Source organism: Zingiber officinale, chromosome 1A (genome assembly GCF_018446385.1).
Source record: "Zingiber officinale cultivar Zhangliang chromosome 1A, Zo_v1.1, whole genome shotgun sequence".
In the NCBI taxonomy this organism is placed as follows: Eukaryota; Viridiplantae; Streptophyta; class Magnoliopsida; order Zingiberales; family Zingiberaceae; genus Zingiber; species Zingiber officinale.
In genome coordinates, this window is record NC_055987.1 from 176615510 (window position 1) to 176634423 (window position 18914).

Sequence of the window (18914 nt, forward strand, 5' to 3'; positions counted from 1 at the left end):
ATTAAATCAGCACTCTATCTATAATTTAATATTTAAAATAGTCCTCTATACTCTATCTTAAAATAATTTTTGATTAAAATTTCATCATCTTAAAATAACTTTAACTAAAGTTGCATCACCTTAAAAGAACTTTGAGTAAAATTACACAACTTTAGAACAATTTTGATCAGTTTTAAAAAGTTACACCGCCTTGAAGTAATTTTGATCAAAGTTGTTGTTCCATGATGATGCAATTTTAATAAACTTGAGCAAAGATGTTGTTCGAAAATGCTGCAATTTTGGTCCAAATTATTCCACGAAGACATATTATTCTAACGGCATGGATAACTTCAATTAAAACTGTGCCACTTTACAGTAGTTATGATGAAATATTTTTTAAAATGAGCACAAGGATATTTCAAATAAAAAATAATACCCTTTTACGATATAAATAGATCATGCTCTTTTTTTTTAAAAAAAAAGATCAATTTGGAATGGGTGTAATAATTTGTTTTAATATTATTAATATAACCCTAAAACTTTATTAACTCATGCTAAAAATTGTAATTAATCTTCTAGCTAAAATAAATGAGCTTTATGAAAAACGTCAAACGCCACTTTCAGCATCTCACACGGTCAATTTTACAATCATCTATGAAAAAATTGATGGTAATCAGATTTACGGTCAATCTCACAATCATCTATAAAAAGATTGATGATAATCAGATTATTTCTGAATTAAGAATTTTTAAATACTTTTTTATTATATTTTATTCTATTTTGATCCTCAATCCGACTTGAAAGAGGGGCATATGATGATAACTAAATTTATCTCCAAATCATGGGATTATCTTTTCTCAAATTCAAATTATTTCCATCCAAATATTTGAGGCAAGATCTGCCGAGTAATATAGTCAAAATCTACCGAGCAATAGGGTTAAGTTCCTCCGATCAATATGACGAGGATCCTCTAGGCAACCTAGATCACCAAGCAATAGGATAAAATTTTACCCAAGCAACCAAAATGCTTGGAGCTAGAGTAACTATCCATTATTATCCTAACTGCTACAATAACCTTCACGGCTACAATTCCTCCAAATATTATCAGGGCAATCGCTGCTTGCAGTACGTCCAATTATTATCTGAGAGATAATTGCTACGGTAAACTTAGTTGCTATAGAAACCTCCAATTGTAATTCGAGGAATCATTGCTATAGCAACCTCTAAGTATTATCCGAGCAATCATTGCTACAATACCCTCCAATTATTATCCAAGCAATCACTATTATAATATCTCCAATTATTATCTGAGCAATCACATTCTCTATGATACATGGTAACCTCCCGTTATGTCCTCTCGGGGTGGTGCGATGATTAAAATATGGGGTGTTATCATATGAGATTTTGGGGTCGAAACTCGGCGTGACCGAGCATAACCTTCCCCATGTCTTGGCCATTTGCACTAATGGCTAGTAGCCACCCGTGATTTACCTCCTCCGTGTTGGCCTAGGGACTGGTTAATGGGGGCGCTGGGGGCGAGGGAATCATCTTTTTACCACATGGTAACCTCCCGTTATTATCCGAGCAACCACATTCTCTATGTTACAATATCACATTTAGGGATAATCATGAATCGGATTCATTTAATTATTGAGGTAAAAAATTATCCTTTTACCACATGGTAACCTCCCGTTATTATCCGAGAACCACATTCTCTATGTTACCGTATCACATTTAGGGATGATCATGAATCGGATTCAAGGTAAAAAATTATCCCATCCTATTAAATCAAATAATGTAATAATATCAGGACCCTACACCCAACCTTATATTTGACGGTTCTTATGTATCAGATATCCGACAATTTGCCAGTTATTTAGAAATCCGGCCCTATATCCAATGAAATATAAAATATAAATATAAACATAATAAAAAAATAAAATATTTTAAAATGATAATAGACATTACCCATTACACGTTGTAGTAGCTAATTAGTAATAGCTACTACAACATATAGCAGCTTATCGACAGTAGCTGCTACAAATAGGGGTGATCGTGGATCGGGTTGGTTTGATTATTGGGATAAAAAATTATCTAACCCTACTAGATCAGATAATGCAATATCAGGACTCTACATCTGACCCTATATCTGGTAGTTTTTTTTCGGTACGATTTGGATCGGTATGAACGAGTTGGTCGGTTTGACAAATTTACTGCTCACCCCTAATCACACTGCTACCGTAAAACTATAGTAGAATAAAGTTATGATGCTATTGAAATCAATCTATTCTGCCAAGTAATATAATTAAGTCCTTTTAAGCTTCAGAAGCTCAGAAATTTTTGGTTAACAATACATGACGATTAGAGAGTCAGAGAAGTAGACAATAGGTGTCATAGGTGATTTCTTTGATTCCTTATTCTTCACCAACGTAACTCATGAGAAAAAGTGGGAAGAACATGAAGAATAACGTGAAGATCGCTTTCTGATAGTTATATAAGCACTAAAAGAGATTACAATGATCTTCTTATTCTTGCAAACAAAAGTAATTTTTCTCTACCAAGCTCTTTTTTTTTTGTCTTTTTTTTCTTCTTCTTCTTGACTGACTTGAGCATGAACAATAAACCGGCCTAAATTTTAATATATGTTACATCTCAGGATACAAGATCTGATCACGAGTTGAAAGGTGGATCCAAACTTTGGACAAAAAAACCTATAAGATATAAATTAGAAAATCGAGCAGAAGGATAGACTACAATGAGCATATTCCTTATGGAAGAAGCATCATTTCCCTCATTTTATTCGTTATCCAATTAGTGCTTGGCCGATTTCTACTCCGTACCTATAACGAATTATTTAGCATTACATATCGCTATCATGGGAATAGACAGTGACTCGAAACCTAATCAACTGTGAAAATCCATATATAATAATTAGGTTATTTTGTTTCTTTTCCTCATATAATAATTAATTTATCGGACGCGAAACAAGAACAGCAAGTCAATACATGTGCATATTGGAGCACTTTGTCAGTGTTTTAGATCTAGCATGAGTAGGAATTGGTGTATTTCTTTATACTTATTTTGAAAATACAATAATGATAATAATGATGAAATGGAAAAATATAATAATAAGGAGAAAAGGAAGAACAAAATGGCTTTGTAGCTGTAGCAATCTTTAGAAACGGTTGATAGTAATTTTTGTTTGAATATTCTTATAGATCGATTTTATAGGCTTATTCACGCACATACATACACACACAAAAACACATTTACGGCTTTAGAGTCGGTAAGCATTTAGCATTGTGATAGAGTCGAAACGAACCTGAGAATCTTGAAGAAGACTTGACTATATCCTCCTTGAACAAAGTCAGTATCAAGCTATATGTTTCTCTACCAAAGCTATCCAGTAACAAGTTGTAATGAGTATCAATTTTTGTGCCAGCTCGACTAGTCCATAGTCTGCAGGAGATTGCCTTGCTTCATTAAAAAAGATAGATGCGCTTTAACGGCTTGCCTTGCTTCATTAAAGATATTGCTATTTGTGTATGCCTCCAGACGTGCCAAAAGGCCAAGCTTGGCACATGAGATCGAGGTAGCATTTTATGATGCTTGACAAATCTGAAATCCATGAAGAAGCAGGGTTACTGACAATATTAATGAATATCAAGGCATGATTTACCACCCTTACTGAGTGATCAGTATAGAGTGTTGGGATTGTCATGGCAAAACAAGCTACACCGTTGAGGTGGAAGGAGTATAGCAATTTCAAATTTTACACCTTAATCTCCGTCCTACGAGATTAGATAAAACACAAAGAAATGCATGGAAAATGCTTCAGTTAGATTATATAAATTTATTTGTTATAATTTTTAGGACAATTTGATCTTTTTCTCTTTTATATTTAAAGTTTAGGGTTTTTTATCTGAACTATATAAGACCTTATACTTTGTATTTTTATACATCAATTTTTAGATTCAATAATATGACTAGTTTTTTCTTTTCTTAATTTCTACATTGTATCAAAGCGGTTCTCCTTCTCTGACCTAATTTTTTTACCGCCCCTTGTTATTGCTTTCTGTTGCCGTTGTTGTCTCCTACTGCTGCTATTAATTTCGGCGCGACATCTTTTTCTACTGATTTCGGCGCCAACACCTTGTGTTGCCAATTTCGACGTGAATAGTGACAAATCAGAGGCAAAACAAGAATAGTGACTATAGGATTCCTTCAACTCATCATCATAACGCTAATTGCACTAAAAGTGGCAAAGAAATGAATACTTGAATTCTGGTCATTGGCATGACACTGTTTATTCAAGTTATGGATGTGTCCAGATATATATATATATATATACACACACACACACACCATTTTGCAGTAATATTTCAACCTCACCAATATCATACCATTGTGCAGTTTCATCCTATGTAACGCTAAGTTCCTTAAATCACAATGCATGAGATGAAGAGAAATCATAGTACCAGGATCTCAGCTTCATCCCAAGTCGTTCAGACTCCTCGTCCCAATATCTGACCTGCTATTTCTACCTGAAACACTTAATTACATTTTAACATAAACTAACTACTTTGTTTCTGTTTTACATACAACTATACAAGAAACCTTTAGAAAATTTGTTTATAAATAGTAAGTTGAAGAGGATTCCAGAGATAAATGCCATTGATTGAGTTTTGAAGTTCCCATCAAAATGACCTAAACAGTTCATACAGGAACCAGTTTTTACAACAAAGGCATCTTTTGCTGTATACTATGGTTTGGAAAAATCAGCCCAACCCCAATCTGGATCAAGATTGGACAAATCCAATCCAATTCCTACTAAGGCAACATTACAAAATCAACAAATTTGCTTAAAATAAAAATAAAAAAAAATAGAAGTTTTACAGATAGAATTGAGTAAGACATGATACCTTGTTTGAAGGAAGTGAGTTGGAGAGATTGTGGAATACTTGTTTGAGGCATAGGAAAAGTCCAGGGCGCCCTTGTATGCAAGTTCTGTTCGAACATGGATGCGTGTGAGTTTGGCTATTCACAGGATGGGGCAAGTTCGAGAACTATTGTTCATGAGTTTGTTGCATGAAGGCAAGTAAGTTAAGAGTTTTATCTAACTTTTAGTAATGCCAATAACTAAAATAATAATTAAAATATTATAATAAGAAGAATAAGATAAGTGTTTTAAACAAAATAAATTAGAGTTTTAAACATATTAAATTAATTTAATTAATAATATTTTAAATATCATATTGATTAAATTAAATCAGATTTTAACTTAATTAATTTAATTACGATTAAATAAATTTAAATTGGATTTTGAATCCAATATAATTAACTAAAATTAATAATATTGATTTAATCAGAATTAAATTTGATTTAATAAAACAGATTTTAATTTAAATAGATTAAAACATGGATTATATCAGACTTAAAATAAGAATTACCTTAAATCAGATTTTAAACTATTAAAGTAATTTAATTAATCAAATTTTAAATCATAGATTAATCTGATCAATTGAATTTTATTCTAATTAATTGAACCGCAATTACATCAACTCAACTTAGATTTTGAATGTAAGGTTATTAACTAAAACTAATTGTATTAAATAAATTGAGTTGATTAGAATAAAAATTGATTAAAATTTGTTGTTATATTATATCCATATTTTCCAAAAAAATTTACCAGTTCCAATTACACTATCTGATGCGGCTGAAATATAAGTTTTTAAATTTCCAAAACTAGCACTGATGTTGCCAACCATGCGTATACATCCTCAAGGAATAATCTGAAAGAAAACCTGAAAATTTGGGTACTTACTATTTGTGAGAACCCAGAAAAGAATAATTTTGGTCAATTTGACACAGGAAAGGCCTTTAAAGGATGTTTACCTAAACCATATCAATTAGAAGAGAATGGGTTCAGATGTTTATGAGCTTATTAGCTTCAGACAAAATACCAAATGTATTCCAAATACTTGGTCATACAATGGTCCACATTTCTACTCATAACTTGCAATACTAAGCAATCTCAGAAATGATATGCAGAAGGAGATCAGATACAATTTTGTGTCCAGTAAATGAGTTTCTCGGAATTTCTCAAAGTATCTACTACGTGGTTTGCAGTTGACATAAGATGGTAGCCATGACGACAATGCAGTTGACAAACGATGGTAGCCATAATGACAATGCAGGTGAATAATTAGTCCATTATTTATTTACCTCAAACTAGAATATCAAAAATAAAGTTAAAGGTTGGAGGATAACCTGTGTAGATACTTCTCCTTTATTAACTGCAACATTTGAAACTAGAGACTCGTCATTAAGAACAAGGCTAAAACCCTCCATAACACACTGCACAAAAGAACAATAAAATACGAGGGGGAAAAAACTGGAATATGCAGAGAAATGCCATCAAGAAGTGGTGATACAGACAAGTTCTGTGAGGGAAGTGACAGAAGATGGTCATTGTGAACCCAGTGATCTTTGATCCATTGTACGAGAATCTTCTGAAGTACTTGCAACTGGCAAAACATCATTTCTGGGACATGACTGATAACCAAAAGAAGATGAATCATTTACAAGACCATGTTTCTTGTTCTCTGAGAACACACATATATCTCCTGTGATATTTGGGCCAGTGAGAGAAGTCTTCAAGTATTTCTCTGGAACAAAAAATGCGGATATCATTATGTGCACAGAAAAAATTCTTTAACATATGATGACTGCAAAAGAGTAAAATGAAAAGAAAAAAAAATAAGTAAACAAGGTTTCAAGGATAATGTGTAACAAGGGAAAACTTCTGACAGGGCAAGGTTAGAATTAGATTAAATCGATAAATAGATATCACATTAATACAAAGTTCTAAAAGGCTAATAAAATACATTGTAAAAGGAATTGGCACAACTTCATGAAATGGAAACAAGGAATTATGAACTGGAAAAAATCAGTAAATTGAATGTCCTCTAGCATTAGGTTAGATTTTTATAATTCCAGTATAGCAACTGTAGCAAAAGATGTACCAGCCAGATATCTAAGGGATATCTCAGCAGCTTGCTGTAGAGCTTCCTTCCTTGTTTTTCCAACACCATCACCTAACTTTTCCCCGACAAACCAAATCTGGGAAGAAAATGGATGTGTCTCAAGATACTTAGGAAAAGAGCAAAAGTCAGCAATAAAATCCTTCAAAATTTTTATAATTACATATTAAGCTACTCAATTTTCTTTCTTCTACCATATGTCAGCAATAGTTAAGAAGATAAGCTTAAGCTACCATTTGATGCAAAAAAAAATGAAGAAAACAATAAATTGATTTTAATAATTTTCTATCTTAGGTGTTGGTATCTTTTAATTTGGTAGTAATCTTTGATGGGATTATGGTCTATTTTTTTCCTAATTTGGTTAAAGTTGAGTCTATAAAAGAGTTGCCCTATCAATATAATATAAAGTTTTAATTAATAAAATTTTGTTAATTCTCTGTGTGAAATTTCACCCCTTTATGAGATTCTTTTTCTCTGTCAACAAAATTATTCATTCTCTTTTGTTTTATCAACTTTATCCCAATTTTCTGTCCAATTTTTATTGTATTTTAAGAGTTTGATTTGGTATTTACATTAATTGGTATAAAAGTCTAATGCCTTAATGATCTCTTCTCACATTATTCTCATCCATCTACTACCACTTTTGCATCTCATCTACCTTCACCATCTTTCATCATCAAACTACTCCACCAGCCTACCACCTCCATTGTCAATCCATCCATAATCACCATCACTACATCCCTTTCAACTAGACCTGGCTCGGACCCATAACCGAGTCAACAGTCTAATTACCCATTGACCTAGTTAAATGGGCTAAAATCGTAATCAGTCTGTCCCCAAACAGGTCGGTTACACTTCAAGCCCAGCTTTAACCATGAACTGGTGGTTCAAACTTCAAGCTACTAGTCCAAGCAATTTTTTTTACCATTGGAACCAGCAATTCTGACCATTACAGCAGTTTTTTCCTCTTTTTTTGAACAGATGAGATTATTTGACTAATTTTTTATCAATGGCTATGTTCAAGTGACCGTTATTCCCCAATCTCTATAAATAGGCTATTCATTTCATTATTTTTACATCAACTACTCTACTCTACTCTTGTCTCTAAATTCTAAAATCTCAATTGTTTTCAACTTCAATTCTATAATGAAATAGCAATTCTGAATGTGGATCTCAATGATATTCAATTTACCGATGATAAACCAAAGCAACTTCTGTTAGATGCAAGAAAGTATTGAAACTTCTAAGGTTCAGGTTACTTCAACTTTAAAATCAATTATTTTTACTAAACATTTGGAAAAAATTATCTTTCGTACGAAGAAATGCGTGCAAAATGTAAATATTGCAAGGTCTCTTATAAATTTCAATCGAGTGACGATTACGAATTATTGAAGGACACGCCACCGACTCAGTTGAGAGCCGAACATTCTCAAACACAACTGTCTAAATTTTCATTGACTAGTTTATTAAATATTCTAATATTAAATTAAGAGAATCATTTTTAGTTTTGGGTCTAAATGCACATTTGAGAATTTTTGTAAAGAATCACTTAACCCAATTGTTAAACATGTTCTCCGAACTACACTTACTCGTACAATTAAAAAATTAGTTACACAGGAAAAAAAGAAAGATTTAAATTTAAAATTTTAATAAATTAAATAATAAGGTATTTTTATGTTCTCATATTTAGAGTGGCCATTGAGTCTTTGATGAAGCAAACACCTCTCACAACATATCTCAATTAATTTGTTTAATTTTAGAAGAATATAGAATTAACTTCCAAAATATTTTCAATATCATTGGATAATGTTAGTTTTAATACTGCAAGTATTGACGAATTTAGGTTTATATATTAACTTGCTATTGGTGGTTTATTTTTTCATATTCGATGTGTATGTCATATTTTAAATTTATGCATCCAAGATGAATTAAATTTTTTATAAAAAAATCAAATTAAATCAATTAAAATTTATATTTCTTATTCGTGGTCACATCCTAGTATAATGAAACAATAGGATAAATTTTGTAAAATTAATAGAATAAGACCTAAAAAAAATTCCACGTGATGTATCGACACATTAGAATTCAATATATAAATTATTACAAAATTCATTTCAATATAGGAAATTATCGTATTTATTTTTTACACAAAATACTAATAATAGTTGTAATAGATGTAAGATCATATAGAATAAGATACCCCTACTCGAAACAATAATAGAACCAAAATAATAATGCAAACAAGGAACCAATTTTAAATTTGAATGATGAACTTGTAATTTATTTTGGTAATTGTGCTAGTATAGGCATAGAAAATTTGGTATCTTTTAACTTTTGTAAGGGTTCTTTTAATTTGATGAGAATTTATTTATATTTTTCAATTAGTGATATTTCTTTTCTAGTTTAATTGATAATATAAAATATCATATATCTTTGTATTAATCAATTTTCATTTAATAAAATTTTCCTTTGATTAATCTCTGAGATGTTTTCCTTTGTGAGATTCTTTTTCTGTTTCTCTATATAGTTATCCCTTTACTTCATCAATTTTGGTTCAATATTTTTAAGTAATTTGAGGGTTTAATTTTGGTGTTGAGTCAATTTAGTATCAAAACAATCTTGTGCTACATCAAATAAATTCCTAAATCTTGATATATCAGTTATGCTAACCAAAGCATAACTGAGATAAGATGGCATGAAACAGCATGCCCCTATTAAAAGAAAAAAATAGGAATCTTAAATCTTTATATATGAATAATGCTTACACAAATTAACTTAAAAGAATCATCTGAGAAATGAAACTAGTGCAAGAGGATATTAATGAAAATAAAAAAAATGGAATTTGGGTCCCAAAAGCAACATTGTTGACCATATTCTTACCTCAATAGAAAATTGCAGTTCTGTCGCATCAGAAAGAGCGGTTCGAAACTCCATCTACACAAATGTAGAGAAAGAATATATAGTTAACTCCTTGATATCAATATTTACTATATGAATATCTTCCTTTTCAACACATCTTGTATTAATATAAGCAGGTATACAAGTCATTCAGTAACACCTTATTTCCACATTTTGTTGCTATTTCTTGTAAAACTCTAGCAGGGGAATCTGCTCTCTCTATGTTAGCTTGTCTTTGTTCAAATTGGGCAGCTTTGTGACTTAAAATATTTTCTCCCACCAGCATCTCACCTTCAATATTGCAAGTTTGATTAACATTGAATGGTCCATTGATTCTAAGAAGGGTCTCACCAACTTAGTTGTAAGCAGAAAAGGAAAGATTACAAACAAAATTGTCTTGGAGAAATCCAGCAAATTTTGAGCATTAAACAATTTATCTTAAGAAACAAGAGATACATAAGTGAATGTGTTTCCAGCAAATGTACATCTATGATGTCTACCACCAGCCATTTGAAAGATAAATTGCTAAATCAATGAATGGAAACCAAAGCAAGACATTATTTGATAAAGAAAACACAATGTGCATGATAGGCAAGAAATAAGTAACATAATATATAAAAAGGCATATTGTCCAATAACCAAGTACGGGTGCATCATTAGTAAACAGAGAACAGATTCACAAATTCAGCTGTCTTCCAATGGCAGGTATCCTGACTGGTATAATAGGCTCATCAGCTAAAAACAACAGCATGTTTGGACAGAACTCCCTCCCATTTATACGTGTTCAGATATTATTAATTAGAATAAAGAGTCATGTTTGCATCACTAGGTACATCTATCAATGCAATAAGTGTGTCTACAATAACATATTAGAGTAACAACCTGAGTCATGTCAAGAAAGATATGGCATCACTCTTCCACATTCAAACCTCAAATCATCCTCGAACTTGGCCTAGCCTGTCTTTCCAAAATGAATTGGACAGTAATAACTACCTCTCCAAGAGGAAGCATCAAGCATTAGGCCATGATTGATGCACTGTTTTGATCAGCAAAACTGCTTCAATATTTTATTGTCCGTCTCAAAAATGATCAAAAGTGATTGATACATCAAAAATTAAGTGCTAATGAGGCCTAAGGTTACACAATCTTTCCCCTTTAATCTGAGCCCTACATGTATCACTACCGTTCAATTGAGCTCAACCAATCCAATCTATTCAACAACAAGCCTAGATTGATTGAGCATGGATCTATCTCGAATGGTGAGATAAGACCTATGTAGCCAACTTAATTAGTAGGGATTCATGGATTCTTGTTGTTGTAGAGATTGGATGGTTGAGTTCAAAGTTAGGATATTGATAGATGTCAGGCTGCGATTAAAGAGGAAATGTTAACCTTAGGTCTTTATAGTTTTTTGACGTATCAGCCACATTTGATCATTTCTGAGCTCAACCAGCCACTTTTGTTCTACACAACAGCAACAAACCATGAGTCCCTACTAATTGAGTTGGCTACATGGATCTTATCTCACCATTCAACATGGATCCATGTTCAATCAATCTACCATCACGTGCTAGTACAAGAAAAGGGTTATACAATAAGAGGAACAATAAAAGAGCCAAGGTTCAAATCCCAAATTGGACGAATATTCTAGAGGTCAACTTCTAAGTATGCATAAGTAATACTTCGGATTTACCCATTAGACAAAATAGGGAAAGACTATCAACCTTAAGGATTAGTCAGATGAAGCCCGAACACTTGGATCACCAAATAAAAGGCCTATACAAGTAAGACACTAAGTGTAGGAAACTAACATGTTAAAATATAAATATAAAATATAAAAAGGTTAGTATGTTCCAACTTCAATGTCCTATACCAATTCCACTCAGACTATAGTTGTGAACATTGTCAAGACATATTTGCTACATAATCACACTTTTAAAGTTTTTATGTTGCACCAACTAATTAGAGCTGCTTTTTTTACTTGACAATTATTTGGACAAGAAAGATAATAGTCAGTATTCATGAACAAATATTCACATCTAACTGGTAGCCTAAATATTGATCCCTAGATAAGACACGGGACAACAATGCAGCAACTTCAAGCGCAAATACAGCAGAATGGACAGAAATCTAATAAATATAAGCAGGCATAACAAGAGACAATATATTATTAAAATTAAGTTTTTGATAAAACATAGCTAGAAGAAACTAAATTTGACAACCTTGTAAATAAAAAAAAAAAAGGCAGCCCGGTGCACGAAACTCCCGCCATGCGGGGTCTCGGGGAAGGATCCATTGTACGGAGCCTTACCTTGCTTTTTGCAAGAGGTTGTTTCCAAGATTCGAACCCGTGACCTTTTGGTCACATGGCAACAACTTTACCGTTGCGCCAAAGCTCCCCTTCTTTGACAACCTTGTAAATCCAAAGAAAAATTCTTTAACTTTTAAGCACAAATTAATTCAACATAGAAAGTTGCACAAGTAGAGAGCTATATGGTCAACCAACAAAAGTTGGAATAAAAAGAGTGTTGTCAAGCAAAAAGAGCACGAGTAAAATCAAAAAACATTTTTTTCAGAAATATGATAAAAGTCTAAGAGGGATCAGTGAATTAATGCAATCTTTGATCATGCATAGTACCTTGGAAGGAATTGAAGTTTGATGAATAATTTGGGCGAACACATTTGCCTCCATAGTGCAACTGAGAGTCATTAAAATAGTAAACATAAATCACACAATTTCACAGTTGAAGACAAATTTGCCAGGTCAAGACCACACACTACCTGCATGGTAAACCTTCTAGTTTCATGAAGAACTCTATCTGAAGGAACAGAGTTATCTCTCCCTTGCATGAAAGATGGATGCCTAGAGCATTTTCTGTATCTCGCAGGATCTGGATCTCTGCTTAATTCTTTAGATGTTCTGTTCTGCTGTCTTGGGTTCATCGCTTCTTCTAATGGAAACCAATTTCCTTGTGGATGTGCAGGAGATATTGAGACATGAAGTGGGGGGCTCACAGGAAATGTAGCAGTAGATTCTCTTGTGTCCTGACCATGTTGCAATATAAGAAGCCTTCTCCTCGTGTCTGGATCTAATTCTGATTCCGGAACTTCACCCTCTTCTCTAGCGGGAGAGCCTTGGAAGCTAGTTTCTGGAAAGGTTAATTCACTTACAGACCTACCTACTGTAACAGGCTGAGTAACTTGATTATTTGGTAAAGGCACCATCATTTGCATAGCTTCCAAAGAAGTGGTCCCTAATGTAGGAACTACGTGTTGTGGAGAAGATACTGGCATTGGCCCAAAGTTAGTAACCATTGGCTGAATTACTTGAATGCTGCAGCTTGTTTCCTGAAAAATTGAAATTGGCAATGCTAAAATAACATCTTTTATGCATGAAATATCAAAACTAAAAGAGAGAAAAGAAAGAAAGAAACCTTCTTTTTTCTCTCGGCCTGAGTATCAGCTGTACCATCAAAACCTAGCTGATCTTTTTTTATATTCATTGTTGAACAATCATCCTAAACCAGGCCAAAAAAAACTAAAATAGAAGTGAAAAAAGAAACACAAGTCCTAAAGTTAGAAACCAGGTTTACCTCAGATATCAAGAAGTTGCCCACATCAGGAGCAGACGGAAAATCTCTCATTTCATCTTCATAGGATATTTCACCAATCCGTGGTAGTATACTCTCATCAAATTCCCTAAGAAAAAGAAAAGAAAAAAAAAACTGTCAAATGAAAGATCTAATAGTACGGTAGCTGGAAGCATGCATAACAAACTCAACTTAATGAAGCACTTACCTGAAAAAGCCTCCTCTAACGTTGCAAGCAACATTTCTTGCAACATATAAAACTGGGATGGTGATATTTGTCTATGAAAGGTTGAATCACTTTTTAATATATAGTAAGAATGATTACAATATATAAAGCATCTCATCCATAAAGGGATTCACCATACCTCTGCTTGAGGAGCATAATATGGGGAAAAAGCAGGAACAACATGAACTTGTGGTTGATCTTTTTCATCCCATACTTTCAGACGATCATCAATTACAAGTGCCATCTTTGGATGGCATACCCCATCGTGGAAGACATTAAGCAGTGACTTTCTTGAGCCTATGGTAGGATAATCAAATAACACCAATACATAAAAAACACAACCTAGGCCTTCGGAAACAGAGAAAAATCAACAGATACATGCAGAGATACCTCAACAGTTGTGTAACAAGTATTCTTAATACAGGAGCTTGCATATGATAGTGTACAAAAATAATATAACATGTACCACACTAACAAGATGTGTGTGACATACCTGACTTAACACAAATTATGCGGTCAAGGAGCTTTGATGAGTTGATCAAGTTAGACTCTGGATCTAAAAGCCTCCACATTTCCAAAGCATAATCTCTTTCAGCCAATGTACACACATAGACCTCAAAGCGCTTGCGACCTCTTGCCGTTAGATAACTTCAAAGATCTTCCCAAGCAGGCCTCAATCGTACAAGAACACTTGTATCTCTTATCTGAAATAGAATTAAGTAAAATTGTGCTCTTTACTCAAATTGATTTTATTCCATTATCATGCAAAATATGGTGTCAATGAATCATGATTAACTACTATTTTCAAAGTCTAGAAAGAGCTAAACTAAATAAAGTGCAATTGGATTTTAAGTGGCAGTATAAAAAACATACCAATGGATTTACACGTGTCAGGATAATGTTTTTCTCTTGTAACCTTATTACTGGTCGTGCAATCGACTGATGGCTATCAGACAAAGGGGGAACCATCTCAGCTTGAACCTTATAAATTTTCCCATTCTCAATGACCTGGTCATTTTCAGCATATTGTTTCAAGAAAGATTTGTCTTCTTGGTATCGTTGGATCTCCAAGACCATGCCAGCAATGCGTTGAGGATCTGTCGCATTGTTTACTTTTCGTTGAAGTGCATCAATTCGATCCTCAAATGAGCGCATTGTATTAGCAACTAGAAGTGTTTCATCCAGATCAAACACTATAGCAAGGCACCTTAGATTCAACATTGTAAGAGATGAATCATATAATCCTGATGGAAGAATAAACCCCCAGAAACAGGGAATTGGAGTAGGATTTTTTTTCGAAGCCATAGCCACAAGGTGCAACTCTGCTTCACCTATTGGAACAACAGCAGTCTGCATGCACATTGAAAATCAAAAAAAAAAAACGTGCAGCATTACATCATAAACTTCGTTCTTTCTTCTAATAGTTTCCTAGGCCTTCCTCTACCCTCCTCACAAGTATTAATCATAAGCCTGGAATAGAAAATTAAGCTACAGTCTATGAAAGCTTATTGAGCAAATAAAGCAATGTTCATAGTTTCAGCATGATCGCCATATGAAATATTGACATGTTACGTGCCTTTTCAATATCACCCAATAAAAAACCTTCTTGAGTTATGCAGAGATAAGGAATATGAAGTTCAAATACCTCATTGCCTCATTGGTAGATCCAAAACACCTTGCATACATACAAAGTTTACTATGCAAAACAAAACAGGAAATTTGCTTAGCAAATCTAAGAGTAAATTTGCAGCCAAGTAGGCCACAAAATGTACTAGTATTTTTCAGCATTGGCGTAAGAACAAAACAATATAGGATTTAAAAATCAAGGAAAGATATTTACAAATATATTTCAAAATATATTTTTTTATGTATAAACTTTATAAGTAGTGAAAAATAATATTGATTTATTCCCAGAATATCCATCAAGAAAAAAATTGGTGACGTAGGAAATATCAAAAAATTGTTACCTAAGGCAGGACAAGGAAATTTACAAACACACACACACTTGTATATTTTTGTCTATATCAAAAACAATCTTTAATTGGCAAAAAAAACCTAAACTAAATCAGTAAAAAAGTCAATGATTTCATTCTTTTATATCTTTAATCACGCTTAAAAATGATTCTGTTGAACAACAACCACTTGCTATCATTCTTGTTTACACAGCCATGAGAATTCTATCCCCTTCATATGTTCCAGTTGTCTCATGCTTCAAATTTTAATGCAAGACAATGTGATGATAGCGAGGAAATTCACAAGGAATGAATAAAGTAAGTCAATTCCTCTTATTTTTAATATTGTTAAAATTCATACTAAATGGTTTATAAACACTAATTTACCTGAAACAAAATTTACCCAGTGTTAGAAGTTTTATAATAATTGTTTAAGACAGTCTCAAAAGGGGGAAAACCAAATAAAATAGAAATTATTTACAAAAGTTGCAACGGATGCAATCAAATGTCTTTCTTAGCTAGTGAATCTTCACTTTTACCATAATCAACTAATAAATGTGATCTCCCATGATCTCTCATGTAAGTTAAATGTACAAATCTACATACATGCAAGCAAAATATGCCACAATCAATCATAATATATATATGGCCGTTTCTTGTTTATCAATAGCATGCAATGCAAAAAAAAAAAAAAAAAACGTGTCTGCAAAAAATTGATCACTTGAACCACACAAGTATCAAAACACTTCACAAATCAAGCAATCAACTTAAGTGAATATTAATAAAACTTATCTTGAATATCTTTGTCCCCCAGTTGTGGGCACAGCAACTAAAGAAAATCATCTTTAAACATCTTAAAATTGATCACTCCGACTAGATAATTAATGTAACACATCACAGATCAAGCAATCAACTCAAATGAATATTAGTAAAACTTCACATAGTAATTTAAGAAAATTATCTTTTCCTCTTTAATCATCGTATCTTCACTTATTCAAATAATCCCAGATAACTAAGTTTTGCTAGAGCGACATTTGTCTAATCAGATCATGAAAAGTGAATTTCAGCAGCTTATTCCCTCCTCAAAAAGAACGATCTCTAACAAGTTCATGTGCGTGATATTTTTACACAGTGTACGGAAAGATTCACTCTTAATCATCCAGGAGTTGTCATAGAAGTATTTTGGTGTGTGTTTTGTTTCCATTTGGGGAATATTACCTTATTCTCAGTGTCGAGAGTAGAGTGCAAAGAGAGCAACCGCGAATCGTTGGACAGTGGCGACTTTGACTCCATCTTGAAGCAGACGCCACCGGAAGCAACAGCGTGTAGAACAGCAAGAGGTGGACATCGTTCGCCAGGAGGGGATAGATGGGAGATCCGGATCTCCGTCATCCATGAACCAGAGTTCGAGTTCTGGGGAATGATTTCCACTTCCCCAAGGAAGGAATTTTCGTAGTAAACAGCCGATTTAACCATTTTTACAGAATCAAGATGGGAATTTGATGATCAAAAACCAAATTTTCTTCAGCAAGATCAACAAATCTAGGTCCGATCGTTCAGTAAACACTTAGAATTCAAAGTCCGGTCTCAGAAAGGAAAAGCAGAGAGAAAAAGGGAGTCATAGATCTTTCAGCAACCAAGGAAAAGGAGTTCAGTTATGATCTTCACTCCTGTAAGAAAAGACCAAAACTTTCTGAGGTCCGGGTTCATCTTCCAAGTGGTGCAAATCTGTAATTCGAGGTTCTCAGAGGTTAGATCTGTTCTTACGAAAAGGTTTTCTTTAATCTGTCCTGCTGGAAGAGGAATTATCGCCGGAGCTCGGATTCATTACGGGAAGAGGGGTTTAATGGCTCCGCCGTTTGAGATCGGAAATGTACAGTTGGTTTCGCGAGGGAGGCGATTCGGGGGTTCCTAGGTGTTCTTCCCCGTTTCGTTTCGCTGGCTCTCAGGAGCCAGCGTTGGGAATCTGAAACCCTAGCGCTACGATTGGAAGGGTGACGAGCGAAAGCGATCGCTTTAAAAGCCAAATAACATTAGTTAAATGTGAAAACAAACATAATGGTTGATCTGTACCGCATTCGAATTAGCAAATTTAAACACGCTTTTCTCACGGACCACGTCACCGTCATTCCAACCCAAGGCTGATATATTTTTTTTTTTTTTTAATTATATGTTTGATATTGTATATCAGTCAATAAATTTATTTATCATGAAAAACTTCAAAATTATCCGTTGCTAAACAAAAATATATTTTACGATAAAAAAGTTTAAATAATTTTTACAAATTCAAAACTCCCAATAATATAAAAAATAAATCAATTTAATAAAGATTTAATCATTAAATCATGATTCATTTCAAGATATTAACTTCACCAAAAATGGCATAAGACATGCTCTACCTAGACATGAACATGTACCTCTATATAGTTTCATTTAATTTATAGATCCTAATACAAAAGGTATATAAAGAAGGATCTGCCACTGAAAATAAATTTTTATCTTCAATAGTATTTTCATTACTCATAGCATGCTGATATTTAAGAATGAGAATAAAACATCAACTTATCCAAAATATTCTTGCATCTTTCTGCTAGACACCCCAAAAAAATTCTTGCTTTATCCGGATATTTAGTGAGAAAAATGTAGCAATCATCAATCTAATTTTCTTAAACTCCAATAGTAATCAACTCATTGTAAATCTCATTCTTTATATAAACTCTAGTTCTAGAATTTTGGAGAATGAAAATCTCCTCTCTAATTACCTCAGCAACATTGTCAAGTGCAAACTTTAAAACCTCAAGTTCTTCATCATTTGAGACTTTTTTTTCTTCCTTTATGAATTTGTTGAACCTTGATTCTTTTTGTCGTTATATTTTCAATATGGTGCATCCAAATCTTTACTTGAATAGCAAAAGTCTTCCAAACTTATTTCTTTTTCACACACCAGCCGATCAATATTGATAATACTTTCAACCTGCACTCCATTTATTTTATTCATCCAAAGCTTACGTTTTTCTTTTGTTGTTTCAACACCTCATCCTGTTGCTCTATCTTTAGCAAAGAGTTCTTCCAAATTATTATAGTTGCTCACAACGTTTGTCTTCCACTTTATGACATCAGGTTTCTCCTATAAAAATTAACAAAAGACATATCAATTTCTAATGAAAAATAAATGAAACAAAATAACAATTAAAATTCTAATTAACACCTACCTTTATAAGTTGTT

The 18914-nt window shown here is 33.1% G+C and overlaps 1 pseudogene; it reads right to left on the reverse strand.

Moving 5' to 3' along the window:
* Positions 1-4177: 4177 nt before the first annotated feature.
* On the reverse strand, positions 4178-17706 carry LOC122038494 (annotated as a pseudogene).
* Between the last annotated feature and the right edge of the window lie 1208 nt (positions 17707-18914).